The sequence below is a fragment of the Nannospalax galili genome, unplaced genomic scaffold (genome assembly GCF_000622305.1).
Source record: "Nannospalax galili isolate Female #2095 unplaced genomic scaffold, S.galili_v1.0 scaffold1052, whole genome shotgun sequence".
In the NCBI taxonomy this organism is placed as follows: Eukaryota; Metazoa; Chordata; class Mammalia; order Rodentia; family Spalacidae; genus Nannospalax; species Nannospalax galili.
Genome location: NW_008330624.1, coordinates 186,424 through 193,449, shown reverse-complemented (window position 1 = coordinate 193,449; position 7,026 = coordinate 186,424). Strand labels below are relative to the sequence as shown.

At 37.2% G+C, this 7,026-nt stretch overlaps 1 non-coding gene across 1 annotated transcript; it reads right to left on the bottom strand.

The window, feature by feature from the left end:
- Positions 1-815: 815 nt before the first annotated feature.
- Positions 816-917, bottom strand: LOC115067351. The gene has a single exon (XR_003846772.1). It is a non-coding gene; the product is annotated as a U6 spliceosomal RNA (small nuclear RNA).
- Between the last annotated feature and the right edge of the window lie 6,109 nt (positions 918-7,026).

Here is a 7,026-nt window from a genome sequence, read left to right as displayed (position 1 = left end):
CAGTTGTGTTACTTTACAACCATCAGTAATGTTAACTTCCCCTCCTTCTTCACCAGTATTCATTGTGTTCTTGATGGTAGTCCTTATGACTAGGGAAAGATGTAACCTCAGTGTAGGTTAGATTAATTCTGCTGATGCATGATCATGTGATTTTTCCCACTATTTTTGTTTCTCCTTCAGTTTCTTAATGATTTTACTTTTCACAGTAGAAATCTTTCTCCTCCTTAGTTATATTTATTCCTGTGTTTTTCTAAATTAAACTCCATATATTAACAGAATAAATTATCAAATCTACCCCACCACTCATCTTCTTTATTCCAATTTTTCCTCTGTGCCCTCTCAAGTTCATGTATAATTTTTAAAAATTTATCAATTCTTTGAGACTTTCATACAATGTATTTGATCATATTCATGTTCACCTCTTCCCCTTAATTCTTACAGATCTACTCTCAAGTTCATGTATAATTTAAAAAATTTATCAATTCTTTGAGACTTTCATACAATGTGTTTGATCATATTCATGTCCACCTCTTCCCCTTAACTCTTACAGATCGATCCTCACCTCCTTAACCATCAACTTCATGTCTCTCTTTTGAAAATTTAATTCCACATTGACTCCAACTGCGTGTTCACATATGTCTTTTGCAGCATTTAATATTTTCTCGCTATGTTTTGACATTTTAGCTATGACATGTCATGGAGAGGTTCTTTTCAGTCTCATCTATTTTGGGTTCCATGTGTGTTAAAATCATCTTCTGTCTCTACCCTCTAATTTCTTCCCCATCTGCCCACGATTTTTCCCTTCCAAATTCACGTGCTATATGGAGCACTTCGTGAATGTACATGCATCCTTGTGCAAGAGCCATGGTAATCTCTGTATCATTCCAACTTTCTATATGTGCTGCCAAAGTGAGCACTTGAACAGATTTTTCCCTGCCATTAATTTGTATCTACCTCCTTCTATCTCATGAATTTTGGGGTTTCTTTCTTGATCATGTTTCAGGATTATTGAAATTTCTGGTTGCATTTGCTTACTTCTTTTCTTTTTTGAGTGTCTCAATGTTTTAATTTTGTCTCCATTCCTTGGTATTATTTTTACTCTTGATTTAGTGTATTGGTGATGCTTTCCAATGTGACTCTTTTTCTCTTTGAGACAGTATCTCTATGTAGCCATAGATAGCCTGGATCTTTCTATGTAGAACAGGCTGACCTCCAGCTCAGGGAGATCTGCCTGACTCTGCTTCTCGGGTGCTGGGATTAAAGGCATGCGCCACAATGTCAGGCTTCCAAATAGGATTTTATTTGAATTTATCACTTCCAACATTTATGTTTTCTTTCCCCAGATCTCACTTTCCTTGCTGAGTTTCTCATCCATGTTCCCAAATTTCTTTTCCAGGTCTTGAATTGAACCCCTCCCTTATTCGTACGCTTAGTTGAGTCCTCCTTGGAGACCACTGATTATTTTTAAAAAGTAGACTTTTTTATTCTATTTCTAGCTTTTTAACAATTTCAGGATGTTTGGATTCAGTCACTGAGGAGTTGTACCCTTTTGGAGAAGACTTTTGTTTTGCCTTTTTGTGTTTCTTGGGCTTCCATATTGTGGCCTATGCATCTACTGTGATGATATCTATTTGGTCTTATTTGGGGGTACTTAGTGGTTGCCTTCTCTTGGGGCCTCGTTCTGCAGTACCACTCAGAGAGGAAAATCATCAGCATCCAACCAGATGTAGAAACACAGTCATTGCCTATTACCTCACCAAAAATTTCAGGAAAGAAAAGGTCAAAAATAATGCAGAATAAGCTTTTAACTTAAAAATTATTGAACCTAAAACTAAGTATAATCAATGGCTAAAACAAAACGACAGAGAAAAAGAAAGGAGAAGAAAGATTAAATAAAAGAAAAGAAAAGACTCTTACAGAACAGGAGTATATGCAAATAAAGTTAGGAAAAGGTAAGAAAAAGGATAAAAATCCCCAAAGCATCTGAAAAGTAAAAGAAAAGCAGTACCAAAATAAATAAAGACAGCACTAAAATATTATAAAAACAAGAATGGGAAAACAAAAAATAAAAGAAGAAAAAAGTAAAACAAAAACCAACCTATAACCCTCCCCAAACCAAAAGGAGCTTCAGTACCTTCTTTTTTTAACATTGAATTTTCCAGGTGGGTGGGGTGGTGGGTAGAAGCTTGAGTTCTTCCTTTTTTTTACCATATACTAACATTCAGGTTGGTGCTGAATCTAAATTTGTTAGGGGTCAGTTGGGTGTGTTGGCTGCACTCACTTTAGATGCTACCTTCATTTGTGTTCCAGGAGTTACTGCTGCTGGTCACTTTGATCCACTGAAGTCTGGGCTAGCTAGGTTCTCTCCCTAGAGTTCATCAAATTTATGCACTTGGAGTGGCTAACATCCAAGCTGTGCACCTGTACTGTGAGTACATTGGAGAATGAGGGAAGTAAGCAGAACTGAGATCTGCCCTAGAACCGGGGAGCCGATGGAACCCAGAATTCTCCCTGTTTTTCCTGGTTCTCTTAGATCGTACCCAACAGGGAACCATCCTGCAGGAGGGAGGATGCCACAGAAATCAAATGTGATACTAGATGTGAGTTCACAGTTTTTGGTACTGCCAGCCATGGACCACACGTGGTAGAGACATAGCAACAGAGCCTGAGTAGTCCTCCGGCCATGCGCTCAGGGCTATCAGTCTTTGCTGTTTTCTAAGATGATAGGGTTTCCTCTTCACCCCAGAGGGAGGACCATTGACTACCTCACTTTTCAAAGCTTGATCCTCCCGCTGACTTAACTTCTCAATGTTTCTATGTCTGATCTTCCCTCTCCACAAGTGTATCCCCATGGATGTCTCCCACACAGAGATTGTGGAACAGTGTCCCTGATATCACTGGACTTGTGATTAATGACTGTGTTAAGCCTCTAGAGTAGTTTAGTCTCAAACAATTGCTACCTCTCAAGATGCCACCCATTGTTGCCCTCTAAGACATGAGAGTGAAAAATTAATTTCTTTTGCGATGTTGGCCTGCCGACTAGCAGGGGTCTCTCTCATAGCCCATCTATTTACTGAATGTAAGGCTTGTAAGGACTGTAGGCATTTCGGTTACAAACGATGTCACACAGTTTTTGCCCAGGTTGACAACGGATTTACACTTTGAGTTACACTGACTACAGAGTCGGTCCTGGGGTTGTGACGGGATCCTTAGGCTGTTTCATACTATTCTCTCTGCAAGCTTTCTGATTCTCTGGGCTCTTCACAATAAAGTGTCCTTTTTCACCCTGACTCCTCAATCCTGAAATTACACAGAAGCAGCTTCCAATCTGCTCCTAACACATTAAATAAAAAGCTTGATATCTATGAAATAGATAAACATAAACTAAAATGACAGATATTAAGAAAAAATTAAGAACATCAGAAAATACATTTGGATGCAGAAATATAAATTAGAAAGGAGCTTTAAAATGAGTGTTAGGTCTTAGAATAGGCTCACCCATTCGAACTGCATTCACCACCCCTTTCATGTATTTCTTTCTTTATATTGTATTTATCATTGATTAATATAGTAGGTGATTTCCCTTTTGTTTTGGCTATTTATTTAATGTGTTAGAAACAAGCTCTTTAAGTGTGTGAATCCCGGTGTGATTTATTCCTTTGTATATGCCTATTATCGAGAAAGATGATTTCTGTCTATATTGATGATTTATTTGTGGTTTCAGCTACCCGATTTCATAATGATTAGTGTTTGTGGGATGACATTTTATTTTCTTAAAAAGCATATTTTGTATATTATTTTAATTTTATGTGTTTGAGTGTATTGCTTACATGTATGTAAATGTGCCCATGTGATGTAGTGCCCACAAAAGTCAGAAGCGGGCGTTGAATTCCCTAGAACTGGAGTTACTGAAGGTTGTTAGCTGCCATGTGGGTGCTGGGAACCAAATGTGAGTCTTCTGCAAGAGCAGCCAGTGCTCTTAAATGCTGTGCCATCTCTCCAGCTCCAACATTTTCTGGTGAAGTCCCTAAGTGCTTGTTTGACCTGCTGATTCCCTAAAGTGTAAATAAAGGGATACTGCATGAGAGCAAGAGAGCCCCATCTTCTTTTCTAGATGTTTTTACGTGTATGAAAATGCAACTTCCACAATAAATAGAAACCACAATCATATGGGAAATACAATCAAAAAGGGCCCATTTCCTTTGCTGGGCAAAGAGGAGCTTCAGAAAATGAAGCTAAGTGCCTTACTTTTTTTTCTTTTTTTCACGGTGTCTCCCTGTAGTCCCAGCAGGCCTGGAACTCACTGTGTAGACCAGGTTGGCCACTCTCACAGAGATCCATCTGCACCTGAATCCTTAGTACTGGGACTAAAGGTGTGAACCACCACACCTGACTCATACTTTGAAATCTTAATGACCGTAAAATTTTAAAAGATGTAACTTTGTCATCGGAAAGCTTATTTTCAGTCAAAATTCATTCTCTTTTTTTTTCTTCTTTTTTTGGTCTTTTTGAGATGGGATCTCCCTGTAGCCCCAGCTGTCCTGGAACTCACTATGTAGACCAGGCTGGCCTTGAATTCACAGAGATCTGCCTGCCTCTGCCTCCCAAGTGCTGGGATTAAAGGCATGCACCACCATGCCAGGCTCCATAATTCAATCTTTTTAAAAATTATTCTTTGCTTAAAAATATTTTGTTATTTTTATTTTATGTGTATCAGTGTATTGCCTGCCTGTGGAGGTCAGAAGATGGCATCAGATCCTCTGGAACTGGAGTTAAAGACAGTTGTTAGCCACCATGTGGGTTCTGGGAATTGAACCTAGGTCCTATGAAAAAACAGCCAGTGCTCTTACCTGCTGAGTCTTCTCTCCAGCTCCCAGTTATTCTTGATTTGTGATTATAGACCATAAATTAAATAAAATTTACATATTACATTTTTTAAAATTAAAGAAATAAATGAAACAAAATTCCATGCTTAGTGGAACTTCAGTGCACTCCATCCTCTCTTGTCAGGATGTAAAATTGCTGTTATCTCTTCTCTGATTCAAGTTTACAGAAATATATTGTCAATATTTATTAATAAAGCAGGCCGGCCATATGCCAAATTTCCAGTTTGATTTCTTGAACAAAGGCAATCTTTTCAACAGTGAAATAATTAAAGATTGACCCAACTAAGAATAATATATTATCTCTGAAAGTTTTGATTGACAGCAGTTATCACATTCTGCTTTGAAAAATAAGGAGGGTTAGGGCAGATGTCCTACAGTTAGGAAAGTGCCTGTTAGTGAAAGTGTGGAGACCTGAGTTTGAATTCCAGGGCCCACAGGAAGCCAAGCATGGTGGTAATCCATAATACTAGCGTTTGGGATGTGGGACCAGGAGGATCCCTACTTCTTTGCCCAGATCCACTATGAAATCAATGAGCTCCAGGTTCAGTGAGAGGCCTTGTCTTAAAAATTAATGTGGACATCAGGAATGGAAAACATCCACGATATGCCATTGTCTTCCACATGCATGTACATACATGTATATGTGCACCTGCATGTAAATGTGCATACAGCCATGTAAATGTACACCTCCCCACAAATACATAGACACAAAAAGTAAAAGGCCTGATAGATTGTTTTCACAAATACATGACAAAGAAAGGAAATATACTAGAAGAAAAGATAGTAGTAATAACTTTAATATCATATAATATCAGACAATGAATTTGATTCTCCTTTCTCTGTCTTATTATGAAAAAATCAATAACCTTTGCCCTGTGCCCATCAGTTCTTCAAGTAGAAGCTATTAAGATATTCTTTCTGTAGGTAAGGAAATTGCTGTGCAGAGGGTTTATATTATATACTAAAGGTCACATAAATATTATCTCCACATTCTTTCCTACGATATTGTTCCCAGTGTATAACATAGGATCAGATTCCATCTTATTTGATATAAGAAGGAATTAAATAATAATTGAATAGCAATTATGCACTGTGATTATTATTGACCTCATATATCAGGGGTTTGTTTCAGAGTCAGCAACCTTCTTTGAGTCGATATATCAATCGTGAATCACTCAATCCTGACCAATATTGATATCCATAGTAGTATGTGCCACTGAAAGGGTAATTTTAGGTAATAAAATTTCAGAATTCTGTTGAGCTAGGAGCTTAACATCATGACATTTTCCTTAATTGCATAAACATGATGTGCCAACAGTTCTGGGGAAAGAAAAACAAAACAAAAATGAAACAAAGCAACAACAAAAACAGCTTGGCAGCTCTTGAGTGAGATGTAATGGCAGTCTGAAGTAAAGAACAGAATTAAGCTACATGGCATTAGGCACAGAGCAGAAGACACTGAAATGGGTACTATGTCCTATGTCTGGTATGCCCATACTAATTAATTTGTCTGAAGTTAGGTAGAAAAATGTGTTCTCTTTCCTAAGGCTGGTGTTGTACATTTATGAACTTGGCACTGAGAAATTTAAGAAGATCTGAGGCTAGAAGTGACAAAATGTCTTCATGGCATATTTCAAAGGTTTAATGGTTGAGTTCTTCATTTTAGAAAGGTAAGTAGCAAAGTGGACACCAACTGTAATATTCATTTTCATGTTGGCCCGGTCATAGATTACACTTATTTTTTGATTATCTATAATGAAAGAAGTATAATGTTTTAGGTAAGAAAGGTTGCCTTAATTTTATACCTTTTATATGGATAATTCACTATTGTATGGTCAGTTATTTAAAGGTGAATATTTCATTTAGATTACTCAATGTTATAAGCCATCTCTCAATCTAATCTTTTTCAATTAATAAGGATGAAAAAACTGAGTCACTATACCTTCAAAATTTTGTCATGGGTTTAGATACTATATATTCCATGATTGTTTAGTAATACAGATTTTCAAAAAAATGTTCTTTCAAAAGCCACAGATAAGTTTTGCCTGTTTTTTTAATATAACGCTGGAGGAATAAGCATAAAATATACATCTCTGGAGATGGGCAAAGTAGTGCATCTATAACTAATTAGTGATGGCAA